The sequence below is a fragment of the Cibotium barometz genome, chromosome 9, assembly GCF_041138505.1.
Source record: "Cibotium barometz isolate CiBa-2024 chromosome 9, ASM4113850v1, whole genome shotgun sequence".
Lineage (NCBI taxonomy): Eukaryota > Viridiplantae > Streptophyta > Polypodiopsida > Cyatheales > Cibotiaceae > Cibotium > Cibotium barometz.
The window spans coordinates 42935432-42960417 of NC_141054.1; positions in this window are offsets into that span (position 1 = coordinate 42935432).

Sequence of the window (24986 nt, forward strand, 5' to 3'; positions counted from 1 at the left end):
TCCTATGGGCCAATAGCATCAATCCATGTGTAGAGAGGAGATAAATCCAATTTGTAAAAGAAGATACCCAAAAATGAGTAAATGCTCACATAAGATGAAGAGTTGAAAATGTACAAGGTTTATTAGTAAAAAACTATGACCAATATTAAAAATATGAGATATTTTGGGTATCCAAAAATGAGTAAATGCTCACATAAGATGAAGAGTTGAAAATGTACAAGGTTTATTAGTAAAAAACTATGAGCAATATTAAAAATATGAGATATTTTGGGTATAATGATTCCATTTTGACACATATGTAAGGAAGGGGAGTTCTTTAAAGGAGGTGCATATTTCACATGCTTGAATGAGTTTTAAACTCATAAAAATTGAGATATTTCATCTCTCCTCTCTCCTCATTCAAGTCTAGTTCCAAAAAGTTAGCTTAACTGACCTAAAAATGGTCAAAAAGTGACCAAACTGACTTGGAAAATTCTAGAATCAGTTTGTTTGGTTAGGAGCTCAATTTTTCCTATAAATAGAAGCCTCCCCTTGTTGAAAAAAATATACTGTTTATGCATCGTTACTCTACTCCACCTAAGCCAAGAACTGTGAATTCATTAATAATTCACTAGTTTTTGGAGCTTCCCTCTTTCTTCAATCCCCATTAGTGGCTCCATCAACATACTTAACCAATTGATTGGTTGGGGGCCTCTACCGTGAACAAAGAATCAAGCAAATTGTAAGGTAATTAGTGAATTTTGATCATTTTCTATAATTTCTCAATGTTTCTCTCTTCTCAACCCCTCTCAAGCTTGAGAAGCTTAGTTGGAATGGTTTTTGAATGCTATTCAAGTTAATTGATGAATGTTAGTGAAGAGTTACATAATTTGATGAATGCTATTGAAGTTAATTGATTAATGATAGTTAAGAATTACATAAATTTTCATTTATGCTTAATTCTAATGGTTTTTATGTAATTTCTCTCTCTCACTCAAGAAATGGTCATACTCATGATCCATTCTCAATCCAAATGAAGCTTTTCATAAAGCTTTTCCTTAATCCAAGATTAAGCTATGCTTGAGGCCAAATTAATGGCTTTTTTCTATGCTTTTAGTTTATGTATATTGATGATTCAATCCATTATGGATTGATGATCCAATTAGAGACCATTCTAATTATTTCCTTAATGATAAGCTTTATCCCTTAGAAAAATTGAGATTTATCAGTCATAGCAGCGGAGCTATGGCAAAATTTTTATAAAAATTACGCATAAAATAATTTCATTCAAAGCATAAAAAGAGGACTTCCTACCATATTCTAGGAATTATCATCCTAGATTAATTGAAAGAATTTCATTGTAATCATGGAGAAATTAAATTTTTATATTATGCATAAAGGATAAGTTTTTATATCAAAAGTGTTACTTTTATCACAATTGAATTTCATGCATAGAGGTATGCATAAAAGTTGATTATTTTATTATAAAAGTGTTACTTATATCACAATTGAATTTCATGCATAGAAGTATGCATAAGAGTTGATTATTTTATTATAAAAGTGTTACTTTTATCATATTTGGATTTCATGCATAGAAGTATGCATAAAAGATATTCTTTTTATACTAAAAGTGTGATTTTCATCATAAAGGGATTTTATGCATAACTTAGATGCATAAGAGAAATTCTTTTATTCTAAAAGTGTAATTCCTACCAAATTGAATTTATGCATAGGAAGATGCATAAAAGATTGATTCAAAAGTGTCATTCTCATCTAAATTGAATTCATGCATAGGAAGATGCATAAAAGATTGAATTTTAATTCAAAAGTGTCATTTTCATTTAAAATGAATTTATGCATAGGAAGATGCATAAAAGATTGATTTTTACTTCGAAAGTATTAATCTCCTTAAATGAAATTTATGCATAAATAAATGTGTAAAGAAATCTTATATCAAATATAAGAATTCTCAGGTATTCTATAAATAGAAATGAGATGTGATAGGATGTGATAAGAGGTGTATAAGATGTGATAAGAGGTGATGAGATGCTTATGAAATAAGTTAGGAGGTGATAAGATGAATTAAGATGTGTATGGGATGAGGTAAGAAGTGTATGTGATAGGATAAGATGTATATGGGTTGTGATAGGGCGAGAATGGATGTGATGTAAAAGATTAGATGTGAAGGCATATGGGGTTATATGAATGGGAATGTGGAAATGGATGTATGTATGTGGATGTGTGGATGTGGAGATGGGAGTGTGGATGTATGAATGTGAAAATGGATGTATGCATGAAGATGTATATGCATAGACGTGAATATGGATGTAGATGTATGCATGAAGATGTATATGCATAGATGTGAATGTGGATGTAGATGTGGATGTATAGATGTGAATGGGAATGTGGATGTGGATGTATGTTAAATGAATTATTCCGATGTGGATGTGGATGTACTTGGAGATTTGATTCTATGATCTATGGGAATGGAGCATTCACTTTTGTATGCATCTTATGTCACTTGAGATCCATGATATATGATTATGTGGCACATCATGGTACACCACAGTAGTATGGTGTGGCTATTAGTCAGTATTCCTATGAGATAGGAGGATTTGGTGCAATGACCATTGATGATGGAGCTCATCTGGTGTCGGATTTATGTGCCGGATTGTTGGATGCAGCATTATGTCTATTTTTATCCAAGAGGTCACACATTTGTTTCATGTTTAATGATCTACATTTTGGTTTTTCATTTGATCAAGGAGGATTGGCTAGTTGCATTGCTTACATGGGCTTTCTATATTCTTTGTTTGATCCAAACAGTTTGAGAGCCATTGCTTTAGATTCTACATGGCTTGGATTTACATTTCGTCCATGTTGTGGTCATAGTTGTATGGATTACCTCATCTTTGGGGAGATACTCATAGATTTTCCATTTCACCTTGGTGGTTGGAATATTGGTCACATTGTGGATGACACGGTGTTTCAAAAGGATACATTTCCTTGTGGATGATTATTCATGGGAAACACTTTCTTAGGTGTAACAACAAGCTCTATTATGTGAGGATGTGGTTTGGCCGTTTGATATGCATTATATGGGCTTTTCTGACTCCTACAATGGAAGATATGCATTCTAGAATTTTCCGGACAGATTTGGTAGAGGCATTTTTTGGAGTCTTTTGGTGATCTTAACGAGATCTAATGGTTACCATGATGGTAGTTCATGTTGTGTAGATGCTTTGGCATTATGCACATGTAATTCGGGGCTCATTTTGAAGTGTTTTCATGAGAGATTTGCAAGTGGTTTCGACATTGGCATGGGCTACCATAATAGTCCACTATGGTTCAAGAGCACTTGTTTCATGATTGGAAGGTCTATTTCTACATTGCTCAGGATGAGGCTACTTGGAAATCTTTGGAGTATGTGCAACAATATGCCATAGTTGAGGAAGGTGTTGCCTGACCAAGTGGCATGATTAATTGTATGTAGAAAATGGGAAATACTTGGGATTTTAGACAAGCTGTAATTTTGGATAGTTTTGGTAAGATCCATTGTTATGGTTGATGCTCTACTCCAACATGCCCTCAATGATCATCACAATGAAAGGATATGATGCGGGACTTGTTTGGCTAAAGTGTATGCATCATTTGCAGCCTATTTCATAGAGTTTTCATGAAGAATTTTTCAAAGGCTTTCATCTACAACAAGGGCTGCCCATAATAGCTCCACACATATGCATTGGAGATGAAGTCTCCTGGACTTCCTTAACTGGGGAGAGCATATTTGGGACCTTCACCACTTCCCATTGATTTCGTTCGAGGATATGTTGAATTGTAGATATCTTGTATGATTTTGAGGAAAAAATATTTGCGAAGGGATGGTTTGTAATGAAGCAAAACTAAGGTCAAAAACATGTAAATAATGGGCCATGGGCAAGGCTACTATAAATAGGGCCTTGGGTTCATTGTAGGGATCTTTTTGGTCATTCATATGTTGGACACTTACATGTACTCTTGGCTCCTTTCATGGAGATGGCCTTTCATGTTCTAGGGCTCATGGTGGCTTGATACCCATCCTCATGGTGAGAGAGGATGAATCATTTAGGCCTTATGCACATACCTTCTTTGCTACATGTGCATGTGGATTTCTTCTCTTTTCATCATAATCACATGGATTTCTCATATGTGTTTAATGCCCATCAAATGGATGCTAGATTTGGACTTTATGTGTTGATTTCTTGATCTTTGGTCTAGATCCATTTCATTTTATGAAGCTATAGATGACGGACATATTTTTTTATATTGAAGCTATAGACATTTCATACATATCTTTTCTTATGAAGCTATAGATGATTCTTATGTATATCTTTTATTATGAAGCTATAGATGTTTCATTCATATATATTTTTTGTGAAATTTAAATTTAAATTTAGTTGAATATTATTCCAATAGAGTTTATTTCTTTAGGTTAAGGCCTAAAGCCAACTAACTAATAAAGAGTGCTCATTGTAATAGGCTAGTAGTTGCATCTAGTCCTCTCCTTCATAGAGTGCTCACTATTCATTGTTGTTCAAATGATGTGGGTAGTGCTTCACTCGCTAGGTATTAATGAGGGAAAAATAAGGAGGCACATGGTCATACATAACACAAATAGCACACACAAACTAAGTATCGCAAGAAAAGGAGGCAAAGAAATGAAAGTACTATACACACAAAGACACTGTAAAATATATTACAATGCCACTAGTTGTGGCTATCTAGCGCATGCATGAACTAAAATAATGGTGACCCTTAGACCACAACCCTTGACCACTAGTGGCCAGTGGCCAACGCACTGACCACTGGAGGCCACTGTATGAATAGCCTCGTAGAGTAAGCTAGTAATGCATCCAATCATCTTCTTGAGTCTTGATTAAGATTTAAGTCCTAGTACACTTTTTAAGGAGAGTTATCATTTACTACTCTTTTAGCATCTAATCCTCTTCTAGAATCTTGATTAAGATTTAAGTACTAGTACACTTTTTAAGGAGAGTTACTACTTACTCCTAGTTTAGCATCTGGATTCTGAAAATTTACCCGGTTGTTCCCATGCTTGCTATTTGATGGACTGTGTTGAATTTTGGATTTTCAGAATTTCAGAGTTATGGTTGAAAAGCAATCAGGGAAATATGTAAAGTGCCTAAGGTCAGATGGAGGGGGAGAGTACTTCTCCAATGAGTTCTTTGAATTTTTGAAGAAGAATGGTATTCGGAGATAGTTTACATGCAGGTACACTCCGCAGCAAAATGGAGTTGCTGAGCGGAAAAATAGACACATTGCTGAGATTGCGCAAGCATTGATGGAAGAGAAGAATATGCCGCATAACTATCGGGCTGAGGCTGTTTCTACAGTAGTTTACATCATGAACAGGACTCCAACTGCAGTCATACATGATGTAACTCCAGAGGAGAGGTTTACTATGGCAGAAAACTTGATTTGTCTCATCTGAAAGTCTTTGGATGCATTGCATATGTGCATGTGCCAGATGAGCTGAGAACTAAGCTGGATCCAAAAGTAGGAAAATGTGTGCTTATTGGATACTCCCTTGAGCAAAAGGGATACAGGTGTTATAAACCTGCTACACGTGAGTTGAGGGTAAGCAGGGATGTTGTCTTTGATGAGATGAGCAGCTGGTATGCTCCTGAAAAAGAAGCTGTTGGGGCTGATGTGAGTGGAAATCTAGTTGCACAGAACACAAGTCAGCAATCACAGTCTTTGAGTGGACCAGGAGAGTCCTCATCTAGTAGTTCAGTTGAAAGTCTTTGGATGCATTGCATATGTGCATGTGCCAGATGAGCTGAGAACTAAGCTGGATCCAAAAGTAGAAAAATGTGTGTTTATTGGATACTCCCTTGAGCAAAAGGGATACTGTGAGATCCCTGTCCCCACCATGCGACGGATTCGGGGTACTAGCAGCGGAAGTAGCACTTCATGCGCGGGGCAGGGACCCACACTCGGGGCCTCGTCCACGGATATCCGGACAAGAGACTAATCCGTCGGTTTTTCCAAAACCGAACCCGGAAAAACTTCCCTTACCCGGAAAGCACGGGCGATTCCACCAAGATAACTTTTTACTCTAACGTAGTCAAGATCATTACTGATCACGCTGATCCGACTGCACCTATAAAGATACTCGGTCGGATCAAGGAAGAAACTTGCACTTGGATCATTGGGATCAACGCTTTTTTCCCCATCAAGAGGCACAGCCGTTGATTCCTATCCATAGAACAATTACTATCCGGGATTTACTTTATCTATCGTAATAATAGAAATTGAGTCTCGATTTACGGATCCATCAGTCCAGCCTAACCCCATCCGATCCCATGGGTTAGCCAACTGCCCAACCACTGTAGTGATGGGATCCAATTTGGAATTTGGTTAGGTTTTGTCCCGGGTACCAAGGAAAAGAGTTCCAAGGCCCCCTAGCCGGAAGTTCATGCAAACATAAAACTAGCCACACCACTTACACACCCAATATGAAATTGCCTTTTTCTTAGCATCAGCTAAGAAACAATCCTTTAAAACCATAGTACCACTGATCACAATCTTCCAATTTATCCGGTTGATTCATAATTTCCCATCATTCCTTCAGAGTATCTATGGCATCATTGGCAACTAGAACGCTCACCACCTGTCCACACAGGGGCGTTTTCAATAGTTCCTAGCCCATAATACTCGGCAATATAATCACTTATAAAAATCAAGATGGACTCTCGTTGAAGATCAGCAAGATCAACCAACAGATCCATATAAAGAGCCATGGACTCATCCATTGAGGACCAGCAAGGTCAATCAACCAGATCCATGCCCGGTTTCACAAAACAACTCTTACTCCTTGTTCCAATATCTTCCTCGACGCACGTGTGGGTATCCTAGGTGACCCAGAGCCCGAGCACCGTATGGTCAGCACCCTCTAGGATCCTTCGCAGGTGACCTAGCGCTTCACTCATAGGCCGCTTCCTTGGTCCCTCATCCACCGTACCAGAAGCTCACCATTTTTAATCGAACCGAGGCTGGTCAAGACCTCGGCCGACCTTGCTACGCGAGACGTCCTCCATTGACTCCCCGTCACAGCAGTTGCAACTTTAACAGTTAGGTCTCCACGACCTTAATCACAAGACGGTCAAAATTCTTCCCCAGCATTCTTGACATAAAACAGCCATTTACAAACAGCATTTACAACAGTTTACAAATACAGTTTCTATATTAACTCTCATTTTTCCACATTATCCCTCATTAATCCACATTACTTATTCCACATTCCATTTATATATGTACTCATCCAATCACATCATTTTCCATCTCTTCACTTCAGATTCCTTCACATCACATATCATATATTCACATCCATATCCACATCCATACATCCACATCCACATCCATACATCCACATCCACATCCACATCCACATTCACATCTATACATCCACATCTACATGCTTACCTCCATTTTCACATCCTCATTTATACATCCACATCCCGTATCCACATTCATACATACACATCCATATCCACATCCATACATCCACACCCACATGCATACATCCACTATCACGTCCTCATTCATACATCCACATCCACATACATACATACATCCACATCCACATTCCCATTCACATCTATACATCCACATCTACATCCACATACATACATACATCCACATCCACATTCCACGTTCACATCTATACATCCACATCTACATCCACATTTACATACATCCACATCCACATTCCCATTCACATCTATACATCCACATCTACATCCACATACATACATACATCCACATCCACATTCCACATTCACATCTATACATCCACATCTACATCCACATTCACATACATCCACATCCACATTCCCATTCACATCTATACATCCACATTCACATCTATGCATATACATCTTCATGCATACATCCATTTTCACATTCAAACATCCACACTCCCATCTCCACATCCACACATCCACATACATACATCCATTTCCACATTCCCATTCATATAACCCCATATGCCTTCACATCTAATCTTTTACATCACATCCATTCTCGCCCTATCACAACCCATATACATCTTATCCTATCACATACACTTCTTACCTCATCCCATACACATCTTAATTCATCTTATCACCTCCTAACTTATTTCATAAGCATCTTATCACCTCTTATCACATCTTATACACCTCTTATCACATCCTATCACATCTCATTTCTATTTATAGAATACAAGAGAATTCTTATATTTGATATAAGATTTCTTTACACATTTATTTATGCATAAATTCCATTTAAGGAGACTAATACTTTCGAAGTAAAAATCAATCTTTTATGCATCTTCCTATGCATAAATTCATTTTAAATGAAAATGACACTTTTGAATTAAAATTCAATCTTTTATGCATCTTCCTATGCATGAATTCAATTTAGATGAGAATGACACTTTTGAATCAATCTTTTATGCATCTTCCTATGCATAAATTCAATTTGGTAGGAATTACACTTTTAGAATAAAAGAATTTCTCTTATGCATCTAAGTCATGCATAAAATCCCTTTATGATGAAAATCACACTTTTAGTATAAAAAGAATATCTTTGATGCATACTTCTATGCATGAAATCCAATTGTGATAAAAGTAACACTTTTATGTTAAAATAATAATCTTTTATGCATAACTCTATGCATGAAAATAAAAATGATAAAAGTAACACTTTTTATATAACAATTTATCCATTATGCATACTTCTATGCATGAAAATAAAAATGATAAAAGTAACACTTTTGATATAAAAACTTATCCTTTATGCATGATATAAAAATTTAATTTCTCCATGATTACAATGAAATTCTTTCAATTAATCTAGGATGATAATTCCTAGAATATGGTAGGAAGTCCTCTTTTTATGTTTTGAATGAAATTATTTTATGCGTAATTTTTATAAAAATTTTGCCATAGCTCCGCTGCTATGACTGATAAATCTCAATTTTTCTAAGGGATAAAGCTTATCATTAAGGAAATAATTAGAATGGTCTCTAATTGGATCATCAATCCATAATGGATTGAATCATCAATATACATAAACTAAAAGCATAGAAAAAAGCCATTAATTTGGCCTCAAGCATAGCTTAATCTTGGATTAAGGAAAAGCTTTATGAAAAGCTTCATTTGGATTGAGAATGGGTCATGAGTATGACCATTTCTTGAGTGAGAGAGAGAAACTACATAAAAACCATTAGAATTAAGCATAAATGGAAATTTATGTAATTCTTAACTATCATTAATCAATTAACTTCAATAGCATTCATCAAATTATGTAACTCTTCACTAACATTCATCAATTAACTTGAATAGCATTCAAAAACCATTCCAATTAAGCTTCTCAAGCTTGAGAGGGGTTGAGAAGAGAGAAACATTGAGAAATTATAGAAAATGATCAAAATTCACTAATTACCTTACAATTTGCTTGATTCTTTGTTCACGGTAGAGGCCCCCAACCAATCAATTGGTTAAGTATGTTGATGGAGCCACTAATGGCGATTGAAGAAAGAGGGAAGTTCCAAAAACTAGTGAATTATTAATGAATTCACAGTTCTTGGCTTAGGTGGAGTAGAGTAACGATGCATAAACACTATATTTTTTTCAACAAGGGGAGGCTTCTATTTATAGAAAAAATTGAGCTCCTAACCAAACAAACTGATTCTAGAATTTTCCAAGTCAGTTTGGTCACTTTTTGACTATTTTTATGTCAGTTAAGCTAACTTTTTGGAACTAGACTTGAATGAGGAGAGAGGAGAGATGAAATATCTCAATTTTTATGAGTTTAAAACTCATTCAAGCATGTGAAATATGCACCTCCTTTAAAGAACTCCCCTCCCTTACATATGTGTCAAAATGGAATCATTATACCCAAAATATCTCATATTTTTAATATTGCTCATAGTTTTTTACTAATAAACCTTATACATTTTCAACTTTTCATCTTATGTGAAATATGCACCTCCTTTAAAGAACTCCCCTTCCTTACATATGTGTCAAAATGGAATCATTATACCCAAAATATCTCATATTTTTAATATTGCTCATAGTTTTTTACTAATAAACCTTGTACATTTTCAACTCTTCATCTTATGTGAGCATTTACTCATTTTTGGATACCCAAAATATCTCATATTTTTAATATTGCTCATAGTTTTTTACTAATAAACCTTGTACATTTTCAACTCTTCATCTTATGTGAGCATTTACTCATTTTTGGGTATCTTCTTCTACAAATTGGATTTATCTCCTACCTACACATGGATTGATGCTATTGGCCCATAGGAACCTTAATTGGACCATAATCCAAATTTTTTTGAAAATCTAGACCCTTAGGCTAAGGTCCTTTATACCCATTTCTAATAAATTCTAATTGCACATTGGAAAGTTCTTTTTGAATTTCTGTTTCAGGGGAACTTATTTTAATAAGATGAGATAATTTTCTATCCAAAAATATTAAAAATCTGAATATTCTCTCTCTAGAATATTTTCTCTCTCTAGGTTAAAACAGTTAGAAACAAGGTCTTTATATTTCTGAAGAGGGATTGATTACAGGGGAAGATACTAGACATCAAAAGGGGGTTGGGGGAGGAATCTTACATTCTACCCCACTTAAAAAACGTGAGATGTCCTCATCTCGCAACTTGGGATAATTTCGCAAGATGCACGAATAAAGATTAACCACCAAGAAAAGTCTCAAAGAGAGTAAGATTCAAGACAAGAACAAGATTTAAACTTTATTCATTCTTGGAACATATACAGTAAAGATAGAAGAACTCTTTACACTTCCATAAGCCCGTCCATCATATGATCACAAAAGCCGCACTCACAAGCTGCGCATGTAAATCATCTATGGGAATAATTCTGTTGGTTATTGCCGCACCTATCTCAGTGGTATGAGGTGATCTAACAAAAGGACCTCTGAGAGGTAAGCCAAAAACGGGATAAAGGCATATCTTCTCATGAGGAAGAAAACACGCCAGTAAGAAGACCCGCTCAGAAAACCCAAGATGTCTTGATCTCATGACGCACTAGTATTGGGGACCCAAACCCAAAGCTTCAATAACCATGGCCAAGCGGACATTGTTACGAAAGTGCTGCTGACCCCAGGGTGTTACCCTAGTTATGTTTTGATAGGTCCGCCATTTGGTCTGAGCTACAGAAGTTCCCAAGTGAGGGAAAAGTGAGCGCTCATACTGTTCTATAAAATCTTTCTTCACAGACTCGCTTGCGTCTTGAAGGTGAGAAATCATCATGGATAAAACTAATTCCTGTTGCCAAGCCATGAAGGAGATTAAGAAGAAGGGAGATCGATGGAAGTAAGATTACTTTGAGTGACAAGTAAAAGTTACGACTTATATAAAGAAAGGAGCTAGCGTAACCTAGAATAGAAGCCAACGGTAACTTGCCACTGAAGTTTTACCGTCTTTCCATGATTTGGGTTTGGCACATTTTTCTATAGAAGGCATTAAGAACTTTGAGATGAGGAGATAAAAGAAGCTTGTAGGGTAAGTCACCTACTTTCATTGAATTCAGATAAGGTTCGCAATATCTGGGGGATAACTTCTTATACTCCCCAAGAGATAAAGAACTTCTTTTTGGGCCGTACTCGAATGAAAACCAAAACCGTGGTATCCAAAACACCGATTTTCACTTCTCAACTCATTGTTCTGAATCCTTAAAACAGGTGGGACTCCTGAGAAGTATTCTAGGGAAAGGATCTTCCTTTTTTTTTAAAACAAAATCTTTCTTTTATTTTAGAGAGGGAATAATTATAAGATCAAAAGGGAGATTCTTACTCCTGTATACCTCGAAGGCTGGGGAGGAATCTTACATTCTACCCCACTTAAAAAGTGCGAGATGTCCTCATCTCGCAAGTAGAGGACAACTCTTTTTCTTAAGATCTAATTTTATTCTGGGGTTCCTTATATTCTGGTCAACCCAACGAAATACTGGGATAAATATCCCTTATATAGATCCCATAACAATTCATTCAGATCATATCATTCATATCTTTAACATGATAATGGTCCATTAAACCGAAAAATTTCCTTCTGAACATTCCTCCACGGAAATTTCAGTCAAGCAAGTTCTCAATTTGTCATCCCTTAACTTAATCTACCGTCTCAAGTGTTAATAGTAGCAATTTGACAGCACAATCCACTAATCTCATAGTGATTTGCTGAAATCATTATCATCATTCTAGTTATGAATATCATCACAGGGACTCGTCCCATTCATCCTCATTGTGGTTTTGCTCAGCTTATTACATTTCAACTAAATTTCAGAATTCATCATTTCCCAATCAGAATCCAAATCAATTTCATCAGTTCTCAAACAGAATTAAAAATCATATCAACCACATTCGAATTCATCATCTGGATAGCATTAACGCTTATAATTTCAAGTCTTAGATTTACTCATATATACTATCAGTAAAGAGCTGCAGTATACTCTCGGTATATACGGGTAGTCACGGCCCTTGGAATTATAAGGTAAATACCATCATGTCTAGGCCTCAAGCAAGTCAGGGATTCTATATAATTGCGGTACTTCCATCTGAAGACCCAATTACCAAATTACGAATTTTAGTTTGAATATCAAATTGTATGACTTATATCACACAATTACAACCTTTTTGTGTTTCTTGATAAATTTTTGACATATTTGTCTTCTCAGTTGATCTTTATTAACCAAATGCTCTGATACCAACTGTGAGATCCCTGTCCCCACCATGCGACGGATTCGGGGTACTAGCAGCGGAAGTAGCACTTCATGCGCGGGGCAGGGACCCACACTCGGGGCCTCGTCCACACGGATATCCGGACAAGAGACTAATCCGTTGATTTTTCCAAAACCGAACCCGGAAAAACTTCCCTTACCCAGAAAGCACGGGCGATTCCACCAAGATAACTTTTTACTCTAACGTAGTCAAGATCATTACTGATCACGCTGATCCGACTGCACCTATAAAGATACTCGGTTGGATCAAGGAAGAAACTTGCACTTGGATCATTGGGATCAACGCTTTTTTCCCCATCAAGAGGCACAGCCGTTGATTCCTATCCATAGAACAATTACTATCCGGGATTTACTTTATCTTCCGTAATAACAGAAATTGAGTCTCGATTTACGGATCCATCAGTCCAGCCTACGATCCCATGGGTTAGCCAACCGCCCAACCACTATAGTGATGGGATCCAATTTGGAATTTGGTTAGGTTTTGTCCCGGGTACCAAGGAAAAGAGTTCCAAGGCCCCCTAGCCGGAAGTTCATGCAAACATAAAACTAGCCACACCACTTACACACCCAATATGAAATTGCCTTTTTCTTAGCATCAGCTAACTTTAAAACAATCCTTTAATGACCATACATCCCCACATCCACATCCACATCCACATCCATACATCCACATCCACATCCACATTCACATCTATACATCCACATCTACATGCTTACCTCCATTTTCACATCCTCATTTATACATCCACATTCATACATACACATCCATATCCACATCCATACATCCACACCCACATGCATACATCCACTATCACGTCCTCATTCATACATTGTAAGATTCCTCCCCCAACCCCTTTTTGATGTCTAGCATATTCTCCTGTAATCAATTCCTTTTTTGAAATATAAGAGATCTTGTTTGTGGCTGTTTTAACCTAGAGAGAGAAAATATTCTAGAGAGAGAATATTCAAATTTTGAATATTTTTGGATAGAAAAATATCTCACCTTATTAAAATGAATCCCCCTGAAACAGAAATTCAGAAAGAATTTTCCAATGTGCAATTGGAATTAATTGGAAATAGGTATAAAGAACCTTAGTCTAAGGGTCTAGATTTTCATAAATTTTTGGAATATGGTCCAATTAAGGTTCCTATGGGCCAATAGCATCAATCCATGTGTAGGGAGGAGATAAATCCAATTTGTAAAAGAAGATACCCAAAAATGAGTAAATGCTCACATAAGATGAAGAGTTAAAAATGTACAAGGTTTATAAGTAAAAAACTATGAGCAATAAAATTTTGACACATATGTAAGGAACGGGAGTTCTTTAAAGAAGGTGCATATTTCACATAAGATGAAGAGTTGAAAATGTACAAGGTTTATTAGTAAAAAACTATGAGCAATAAAATTTTGACACATATGTAAGGAAGGGGAGTTCTTTAAAGAAGGTGCATATTTCACATAAGATGAAGAGTTGAAAATGTACAAGGTTTATTAGTAAAAAACTATGAGCAATAAAATTTTGACACATATGTAAGGAAGGGGAGTTCTTTAAAGAAGGTGCATATTTCACATAAGATGAAGAGTTGAAAATGTACAAGGTTTATTAGAAAAAAAACTATGAGCAATAAAATTTTGACACATATGTAAGGAAGGGGAATTCTTTAAAGGAGATGCATATTTCACATGCTTGAATGAGTTTTAAACTCAAAAATAATGTGATATTTTTATCTCTCATCTCTCTTGAACCAAACCAAATCAAAATGGGACCAAACCGAATCAAAAAGTAACCAAACTAGGTCCAAATCTAGTCCAAATTCAACCAAACTGACTTGGAAAATTCTAGAATCAGTTGTTTGGTTAGGAGCTCAATTTTTCCTATAAATAGAAGCCTCCCCTTGTTGAAAAAAATATAGTGTCTTATGCATTGTTACTCTACTCCACCTAAGCCAAGAACTGTGAATTCTTTAATAATTCACTAGTTTTTGATACTTCTCTCTTTCTTCAATCCCCACTGGTGGCTCCATCAACATACTAAACCAATTGATTGGTTGGGGGTCTCTACCGTGAACAAAGAATCAAGCAAATTATAAGATAAGTATAGTGAATTTTGATCTTTTCTATAATTTCTCAATGATTCTCTCTTCTCAACCCCTCTCAAGCTTGAGAAGCTTAATTGGTATGGTTTTTGAAATGCTATTGAAGTTAATTAATTAATGATAGTAAAGAATTACATAAAATTCTATTTATATTTAATTCTAATGGTTTTTCTCTCTCTCACTTAAGAAATGATCATACTCATGATCCTTTTTCAATCCAAATGAAGCTTTTCATAAGGCTTTTCCTTAATCCAAGATTAAGCTATGCTTGAGGCCAAATTAATGGCTTTTTTCTATGCTTTTAGTTTATGTATATTGATGATTCAATCCATTATGGATTGATGATCCAATTAGAGACCATTCTAATTATTTCCTTAATAATAAGCTTTATCCCTTAGAAAAAATTGAGATTTATCAGTCATAGTAGCGAAGCTATGGCAAAATTTTTATAGAAATTACGCATAAAATAATTTCATTCAAAGCATAAAAAGAGGACATCCTACCATATTCTAGGAACTATCATCCTAGATTAATTAAAAGAATTTTATTATGCATGGAGATGTGGATGTTTGCATGTAGATGTAGATGTATGGATGTGAGTGTGAATGTGGAGGTGGATGTATGCATGGAGATGTGGATGTATGCATGTAGAAGTAGATGTATAGATGAGGATGTAAATGGAGATGTGGATGGATGCATGTAGATGGATGCATGTAGATGTAGATGTATAGATGTGGATGTGAATGGAGATGTGGATGTATGCATGTAGATGTAGATGTATAGATGTGGATGTGGATGTATGCATGTAGATGTAGATGTATAGATGTAGATGTGAATGGAGATGTGGATGTATGCATGTAGATGTAGATGTGGATGTGGATGTGGAGGTGGATGTATGCATGTAGATGTAGATGTATAGATGTGGATGTGAATGTGGAGGTGGATGTATGCATGTAGATGTAGATGTATGGAGGAGAATGTGAATGTGGATGTGGATGTATGCATAGAGATGTGGATGTATGCATGTAAATGTGAATGTACGCATATAGATATGGATGTATAGATGTGAATGTGCATGTAGATGTGGATGTATGGATGTGGATGCATGAATGTGCATGTAGATGTGGATGTGAAAATAGATGTATGGATGTAGATGTGGATGTATGGATGTGAATGTGGATGTGGATGTGGATGTGGATATATGTATGGATGTGAAATACGATATGTGATGTGAAGGAATCTGAAGTGATGAGATGGAAAATGATGTGATGGGATAAGTATACATATAAATGGAATATGGAATAAGTAATGTGGATTGATCAGGGATAATGTGGAAAAATGAAAGTTAAAATAGAAATTGTATTGTAAACTGTTTGTAAATGCTGTTTGTAAATGACTATTTTATGTCAAGAATGCTGGGGGAGCATTTTTACCATCTTGTGATTAAGGTCGTGGAGACCTAACTGATAAAGTTGCAACAACTGACGCAGAGTCAATGAAGGACGTCTCGCGTAGCAAGGTCGGGGTCTTGACCAGCCTCGGTGCGATTAAAATGGTGAGCTTCCGGTACGGTGGATGAGGGGCCAAGGAAGCGGCCTATGAGTGAAGCGCTAGCTCACCTGCGAAGGATCCTAGAGGGTGTTGACCATACGGTGCTCGGGCTCTGGGTCACCTAGGATACCCACGCGTGCGTCGAGGAAGATATTGGAACAAGAGTAGGAGTTGTTTTCTGAAATCGGGCATGGATCTAGTTGATTGACCTTGCTGGTCTTCAATAGATGAGTCCATGGCTCTTTATATGGATCTATTGGTTGATCTTGCTGATCTTCAACGAGAGTCCATCTTGATAAGTGATTATATTGCCGAGTATTATGGGCTAGGGATTAGGAAACGGCCCCTGAGTGGACAGGTGGTGAGCGTCCTAGTTGCCAATGATGCCATAGATACTCTGATGAAGGAATGATAGGAAAATTAAGAATCAACTGGATAAATTGGAAGATGGTGATCAGTGATACTATGGTTTTATTAAAGAATTATTTTAAACTGGTTGAATCTGTGAAAAGGCAATTTCATATTGGGTGTGTGAGTGGTGTGACTAGTTTTATTTTGCATGAACATCCGGCTAGGGGGCCTTGGAACTCTTTTCCTTGGTACCCGCGACAAAACCTAACCAAATTCTTAATTGGATCCCATCACTACAGTGGTTGGGCAGTTAGCTAACCCATGGGACTGGATGGGGTTAGCCTGGACTGATGGATCCGTAAATCGAGACTCAAACTTTTGTTTTTACGATAGATAAAATAAATCCCGGACAGTAACTGTTCTATGGATAGGAATCAACGGCTGTGCCTCTTGAATGGGGAAAAAAGCGTTGATCCCAATGATCCAAGTGCAAGTTTCTTCCTTGATCTGACCAAGTATCTTATAGATGCAATTGGATCAGCTCGATCAGAAATGATCTTGACTACGTTAGAGTAAAAAGTTATCCTGGTGGAATCGCCCGTGCTTTCTGGTAAAGGAAGTTTTTCTGGGTTTGGTTTTGGAACAACCGACGGATTAGTCTCTTATCCGGATATCCGTGGGTGAGGCCCTGAGTGTGGGACCCCTGTCCCGCGCGAGATGTACTACTTTCGCTGCTAGTATCCCGAATCTGTTGCTCGGTGGAAACAGGGATCTCACAGTTGGTATCAGAGCATTTGGTTAATAAAGATCAACTGAGAAGACAAATATGTCAAAAAATTTATCTAGAAAGACAAAAAGGTTATAATTGTGTGATATAATTCATACAATTTGATATTCAAACTGAAATTCATAATTTGGTAATTGGTTCTTCAGATGGAAGTACCGCAATTATATAGAATCCCTGACTTGCTTGAGGCCTAGACATGATAGTATTTACCTTATAATTCCAAGGGCCGTGACTACCCGTATATACTGAGAGTATACTGCAGCTCTTTACTGACACTATATACGAGTAAATCTAAGACTTGAAATTATAAGCGTTAATGCTATCTAGATGATGATTTCGAATGTGATTGATATGATTTTTAATTCTGTTTGAGAATTGATGAATTGATTTGGATTCTGATTGAAAATTCTGATTGAAAAATGATGATTTTTAAAAATTAGTTGAAATATAATGAAACCACAATGAGGGGGAATGGGACGAGTCCCTGTGATGATATTCATAACTAGAATGATGATAATGACTTCAGCAAATCACTATGAGATTAGTGGGTTGTGCTGTCAGATTGCTACTGTTAATTCTTGACCGGTAGATCAAGTTAAGGGATGTCAAATTGAGAACTTGCTTAACTGAAATTTCCGTGGAGGAATGTTCCGAAGGAACCTTTTCGGTCTAATGGACCATTATCATGTTAAAGATATAAATGATATGATCTGAATGAATTGTTATTTAATGATGAGTTCTATATAAGGGATATTTATCCCAGTGTTCTGTTGGGTTGACCAGAATATAAGGAACCCCAGAATAAAATTGGATCTTAAGAAAAAGAGCTGTCCTCTACCTTGCGAGATGAGGACATCTCGCACTTTTTAAGTGGGGTAGAATGTAAGATTCCTCCCCAGCCTTCGAGGTATACAGGAGTAAGAATCTCCCTTTCTGATCTTATAATTATTCCCTCTCTAAAATAAAAGAAAGTTTCTGTTTAAAAAAGGAAGACCCTTTTCCTAGAATACTTCTCAGGAGTCCCACCTGTTTTAAGGATTTAGAACAATGAGTTCAGAAGTGAGAATCGGTGTTTTGGATACCAAGGTTTTGGTTTTCATTCGAGTACGGCCCAAAAGAAGTTCTTTATCTCTTGGGGAGTATAAGAAGTTATCCCCCAGATATTGTGACCCTTATATCTGAATTCAATGAAAGTAGGTGACTTAGCCTACAAGTTTCTTTTATCTCCTCATCGCAAAATTCTTAATGCCTTCTATAGAAAATGTGTCAAACACAAATCATAGAAACACGGTAAAACTTCAGTGGCAAGTTATCGTTGGCTTCTAAGTTACACTAGCTCCTTCCTTTATATAAGTCGTAACTTTTAACTGTCGCTCACAGTAATCTTACTTCCATCGATCTCCCTTCTTCTTAATCTCCTTCATGGCTTGGCAACAGGAATTAGTTTTATCCATGATGATTTCTCACCTTCAAGACGCAAGAGAGTCTGTGAAGAAAGATTTTATAGAACAGTATGAGCGCTCACTTTTCCCTCACTTGGGAACTTCTGTAGCGCAGACCAAATGGCAGACCTATCAAAACATAACTAGGGTAACACCCTGGGGTCAGCAGCACTTTCGTAACAATGTCCGCTTGGCCATGGTTATTGAAGCTTTGGGTTTGGGTCCCCGATACTACTGCGTCATGAGATCAAGGCATCTTGGGTTTTCTGAGCGGGTCTTCTTACTGGCGTGTTTTCTTCCTCATGAGAAGATATGCCTTTATCCCGTTTTTGGCTTGCCTCTCAGAGGTCCTTTCGTTAGATCACCTCATACCACTGAGATAGGTGCGGCAATAACCAGCAGAATCATTCCCATAGATGAGTTACCCTATACTTGTGCAGCTTGTGAGTACTACTTTTGTGACCATATGATGGACGGGCTTATGGAAGTGTACAGAGTTCTTCTATCTTTACTGTATAAGTTCTGAGAATGAATAAAGTTTAAATCTTGTTCTTATCTTGCTTTCTTTAAGACTTTTCTTGGTGGTTAATCTTGATTAAAATTTTTCTCTAAGTCTCATATTCGTGCATCTTGCGAAATTATCCCAGTTTGCGAGATGAGGACATCTCGCATTTTTTAAGTGGGGTAGAATGTAAGATTCCTCCCCCAACCCCTTTTTGATGTCTAGCATATTCCCCTGTAATCAATTCCTTTTCTGAAATATAAGAGATCTTGTTTGTGGCTGTTTTAACCTAGAGAGAGAAAATATTCTAGAGAGAGAATATTCAGATTTTGAATATTTTTGGATAGAAAAATATCTCACCTTATTAAAATGAATCCCCCTGAAACAGAAATTCAGAAAGAATTCTCCAATGTGCAATTGGAATTAATTGGAAATAGGTATAAAGAACCTTAGTCTAAGGGTCTAGATTTTCATAAATTTTTGGAATATGGTCCAATTAAGGTTCCTATGGGCCAATAGCATCAATCCATGTGTAGGGAGGAGATAAATCCAATTTGTAAAAGAAGATACCCAAAAATGAGTAAATGCTCACATAAGATGAAGAGTTGAAAATGTACAAGGTTTATTAGTAAAAAACTATGAGCAATAAAATTTTGACACATATGTAAGGAAAGGGAGTTCTTTAAAGAAGGTGCATATTTCACATAAGATGAAGAGTTGAAAATGTACAAGGTTTATTAGTAAAAAACTATGAGCAATAAAATTTTGACACATATGTAAGGAAGGGGAGTTCTTTAAAGAAGGTGCATATTTCACATAAGATGAAGAGTTGAAAATGTACAAGGTTTATTAGAAAAAAAACTATGAGCAATAAAATTTTGACACATATGTAAAGAAGGGGAATTCTTTAAAGGAGGTGCATATTTCACATGCTTGAATGAGTTTTAAACTCAAAAATAATGTGATATTTTTATCTCTCATCTCTCTTGAACCAAACCAAATCAAAATGGAACCAAACCGAATCAAAAAGTAACCAAACTAGATCCAAATCTAGTCCAAATTCAACCAAACTGACTTGGAAAATTCTAGAATCAGTTGTTTGGTTAGGAGCTCAATTTTTCCTATAAATAGAAGCCTCCCCTTGTTGAAAAAAATATAGTGTCTTATGCATTGTTACTCTACTCCACCTAAGCCAAGAACTGTGAATTCTTTAATAATTCACTAGTTTTTGATACTTCTCTCTTTCTTCAATTCCCATTGGTGGCTCCATCAACATACTAAACCAATTGATTGGTTGGGGGCCTCTACCGTGAACAAAGAATCAAGCAAATTATAAGATAAGTATAGTGAATTTTGATCTTTTCTATAATTTCTCAATGATTCTCTCTTCTCAACCCCTCTCAAGCTTGAGAGCTTAATTGGTATGGTTTTTGAAATGCTATTGAAGTTAATTAATTAATGATAGTAAAGAATTACATAAAATTCTATTTATATTTAATTCTAATGGTTTTTCTCTCTCTCACTTAAGAAATGATCATACTCATGATCTTTTTTCAATCCAAATGAAGCTTTTCATAAGGCTTTTCCTTAATCCAAGATTAAGCTATGCTTGAGACCAAATTAATGGCTTTTTTCTATGCTTTTAGTTTATGTATATTGATGATTCAATCCATTATGGATTGATGATCCAATTAGAGACCATTCTAATTATTTCCTTAATAATAAGCTTTATCCCTTAGAAAAATTTGAGATTTATCAGTCATAGTAGCGGAGCTATGGCAAAATTTTTATAGAAATTATGCATAAAATAATTTCATTCAAAGCATAAAAAGAGGACTTCCTACCATATTCTAGGAACTATCATCCTAGATTAATTAAAAGAATTTTATTATGCATGGAGATGTGGATGTTTGCATGTAGATGTAGATGTATGGATGTGAGTGTGAATGTGGAGGTGGATGTATGCATGGAGATGTGGATGTATGCATGTAGAAGTAGATGTATAGATGAGGATGTAAATGGAGATGTGGATGGATGCATGTAGATGTAGATGTATAGATGTGTATGTGAATGGAGATGTGGATGTATGCATGTAGATGTAGATGTATAGATGTGGATGTGGATGTATGCATGTAGATGTAGATGTATAGATGTAGATGTGAATGGAGATGTGGATGTATACATGTAGATGTAGATGTGGATGTGGATGTGGAGGTGGATGTATGCATGTAGATGTAGATGTATAGATGTGGATGTGAATGTGGAGGTGGATGTATGCATGTAGATGTAGATGTATGGAGGAGAATGTGAATGTGGATGTGGATGTATGCATAGAGATGTGGATGTATGCATGTAGATGTGAATGTACGCATATAGATATGGATGTATAGATGTGAATGTGCATGTAGATGTGGATGTATGGATGTGGATGCATGAATGTGCATGTAGATGTGGATGTGAAAATAGATGTATGGATGTAGATGTGGATGTATGGATGTGAATGTGGATGTGGATGTGGATATATGTATGGATGTGAATATACGATATGTGATGTGAAGGAATCTGAAGTGATGAGATGGAAAATGATGTGATGGGATAAGTATACATATAAATGGAATATGGAATAAGTAATGTGGATTGATGAGGGATAATGTGGAAAAATGAAAGTTAAAATAGAAACTGTATTGTAAACTGTTTGTAAATGCTGTTTGTAAATGACTATTTTATGTCAAGAATGCTGGGGGAGCATTTTTAACATCTTGTGATTAAGGTCGTGGAGACCTAACTGATAAAGTTGCAACTGCTGACGGAGAGTCAATGAAGGACGTCTCGCGTAGCAAGGTCGGGGTCTTTCGGTGCGATTAAAATGGTGAGCTTCCGGTACGGTGGATGAGGAGCCAAGGAAGCGGCCTATGAGTGAAGCGCTAGGTCACCTGCGAAGGATCCTAGAGGGTGTTGACCATACGGTTCTCGGGCTCTGGGTCGCCTAGGATACCCACGCGTGCGTCGAGGAAGATATTGGAACAAGAGTAGGAGTTGTTTTCTGAAATCGGGCATGGATCTGGTTGATTGACCTTGCTGGTCTTCAATAGATGAGTCCATGGCTCTTTATATGGATCTATTGGTTGATCTTGCTGATCTTCAACGAGAGTCCATCTTGATAAGTGATTATATTGCCGAGTATTATGGGCTAGGGATTAGGAAATGGCCCCTGATGAGTGGACAGGTGGTGAGCGTCCTAGTTGCCAATGATGCCATAGATACTCTGATGAAGGAATGATGGGAAAATTAAGAATCAACTGGATAAATTGGAAGATGGTGATCAGTGATACTATGGTTTTATTAAAGAATTATTTTAAACTGGTTGAATCTGTGAAAAGGCAATTTCATATTGGGTGTGTGAGTGGTGTGACTAGTTTTATTTTGCATGAACATCCGGCTAGGGGGCCTTGGAACTCTTTTCCTTGGTACCCGGGACAAAACCTAACCAAATTCTTAATTGGATCCCATCACTACAGTGGTTGGGCAGATAGCTAACCCATGGGACTGGATGGGGTTAGCCTGGACTGATGGATCCGTAAATCGAGACTCAAACTTTTGTTTTTACGATAGATAAAATAAATCCCGGACAGTAACTGTTCTATGGATAGGAATCAACGGCTGTGCCTCTTGAATGGGGAAAAAAGCGTTGATCCCAATGATCCAAGTGCAAGTTTCTTCCTTGATCTGACCAAGTATCTTATAGATGCAATTGGATCAGCTCGATCAGAAATGATCTTGACTACGTTAGAGTAAAAAGTTATCCTGGTGGAATCGCCCGTGCTTTCCGGTAAAGGAAGTTTTTCTGGGTTCGGTTTTGGAACAACCGACGGATTAGTCTCTTATCCGGATATCCGTGGGTGAGGCCCTGAGTGTGGGACCCCTGTCCCGCGCGAGATGTACTACTTTCGCTGCTAGTATCCCGAATCTGTTGCTCGGTGGGAACAGGGATCTCACAGTTGGTATCAGAGCATTTGGTTAATAAAGATCAACTGAGAAGACAAATATGTCAAAAAATTTATCTAGAAAGACAAAAAGGTTATAATTGTGTGATATAATTCATACAATTTGATATTCAAACTGAAATTCATAATTTGGTAATTGGTTCTTCAGATGGAAGTACCGCAATTATATAGAATCCCTGACTTGCTTGAGGCCTAGACATGATAGTATTTACCTTATAATTCCAAGGGCCGTGACTACCCGTATATACCGAGAGTATACTGCAGCTCTTTACTGACACTATATACGAGTAAATCTAAGACTTGAAACTATAAGCGTTAATGCTATCTAGATGATGATTTCGAATGTCATTGATATGATTTTTAATTCTGTTTGAGAATTGATGAATTGATTTGGATTCTGATTGAAAATTCTGATTGAAAAATGATGATTTTTAAAAATTAGTTGAAATATAATGAAACCACAATGAGGGGGAATGGGACGAGTCCCTGTGATGATATTCATAACTAGACTGATGATAATGAATTCAGCACATCACTATGAGATTAGTGGGTTGTGCTGTCAGATTGCTACTGTTAATTCTTGACCGGTAGATCAAGTTAAGGGATGTCAAATTGAGAACTTGCTTAACTGAAATTTCCGTGGAGGAATGTTCCGAAGGAAACTTTTCGGTCTAATGGACCATTATCATGTTAAAGATATAAATGATATGATCTGAATGAATTGTTATTTAATGATGAGTTCTATATAAGGGATATTTATCCCAGTGTTCTGTTGGGTTGACCAGAATATAAGGAACCCCAGAATAAAATTGGATCTTAAGAAAAAGAGCTGTCCTCTACCTTGCGAGATGAGGACATCTCGCACTTTTTAAGTGGGGTAGAATGTAAGATTCCTCCCCAGCCTTCGAGGTATACAGGAGTAAGAATCTCCCTTTCTGATCTTATAATTATTCCCTCTCTAAAATAAAAGAAAGTTTCTGTTTAAAAAAGGAAGACCCTTTTCCTAGAATACTTCTCAGGAGTCCCACCTGTTTTAAGGATTTAGAACAATGAGTTCAGAAGTGAGAATCGGTGTTTTGGATACCAAGGTTTTGGTTTTCATTCGAGTACGGCCCAAAAGAAGTTCTTTATCTCTTGGGGAGTATAAGAAGCTATCCCCCAGATATTGTGACCCTTATATCTGAATTCAATGAAAGTAGGTGACTTAGCCTACAAGTTTCTTTTATCTCCTCATCGCAAAATTCTTAATGCCTTCTATAGAAAATGTGTCAAACACAAATCATAGAAACACGGTAAAACTTCAGTGGCAAGTTACCGTTGGCTTCTAAGTTACGCTAGCTCCTTCCTTTATATAAGTCGTAACTTTTAACTGTCGCTCACAGTAATCTTACTTCCATCGATCTCCCTTCTTCTTAATCTCCTTCATGGCTTGGCAACAGGAATTAGTTTTATCCATGA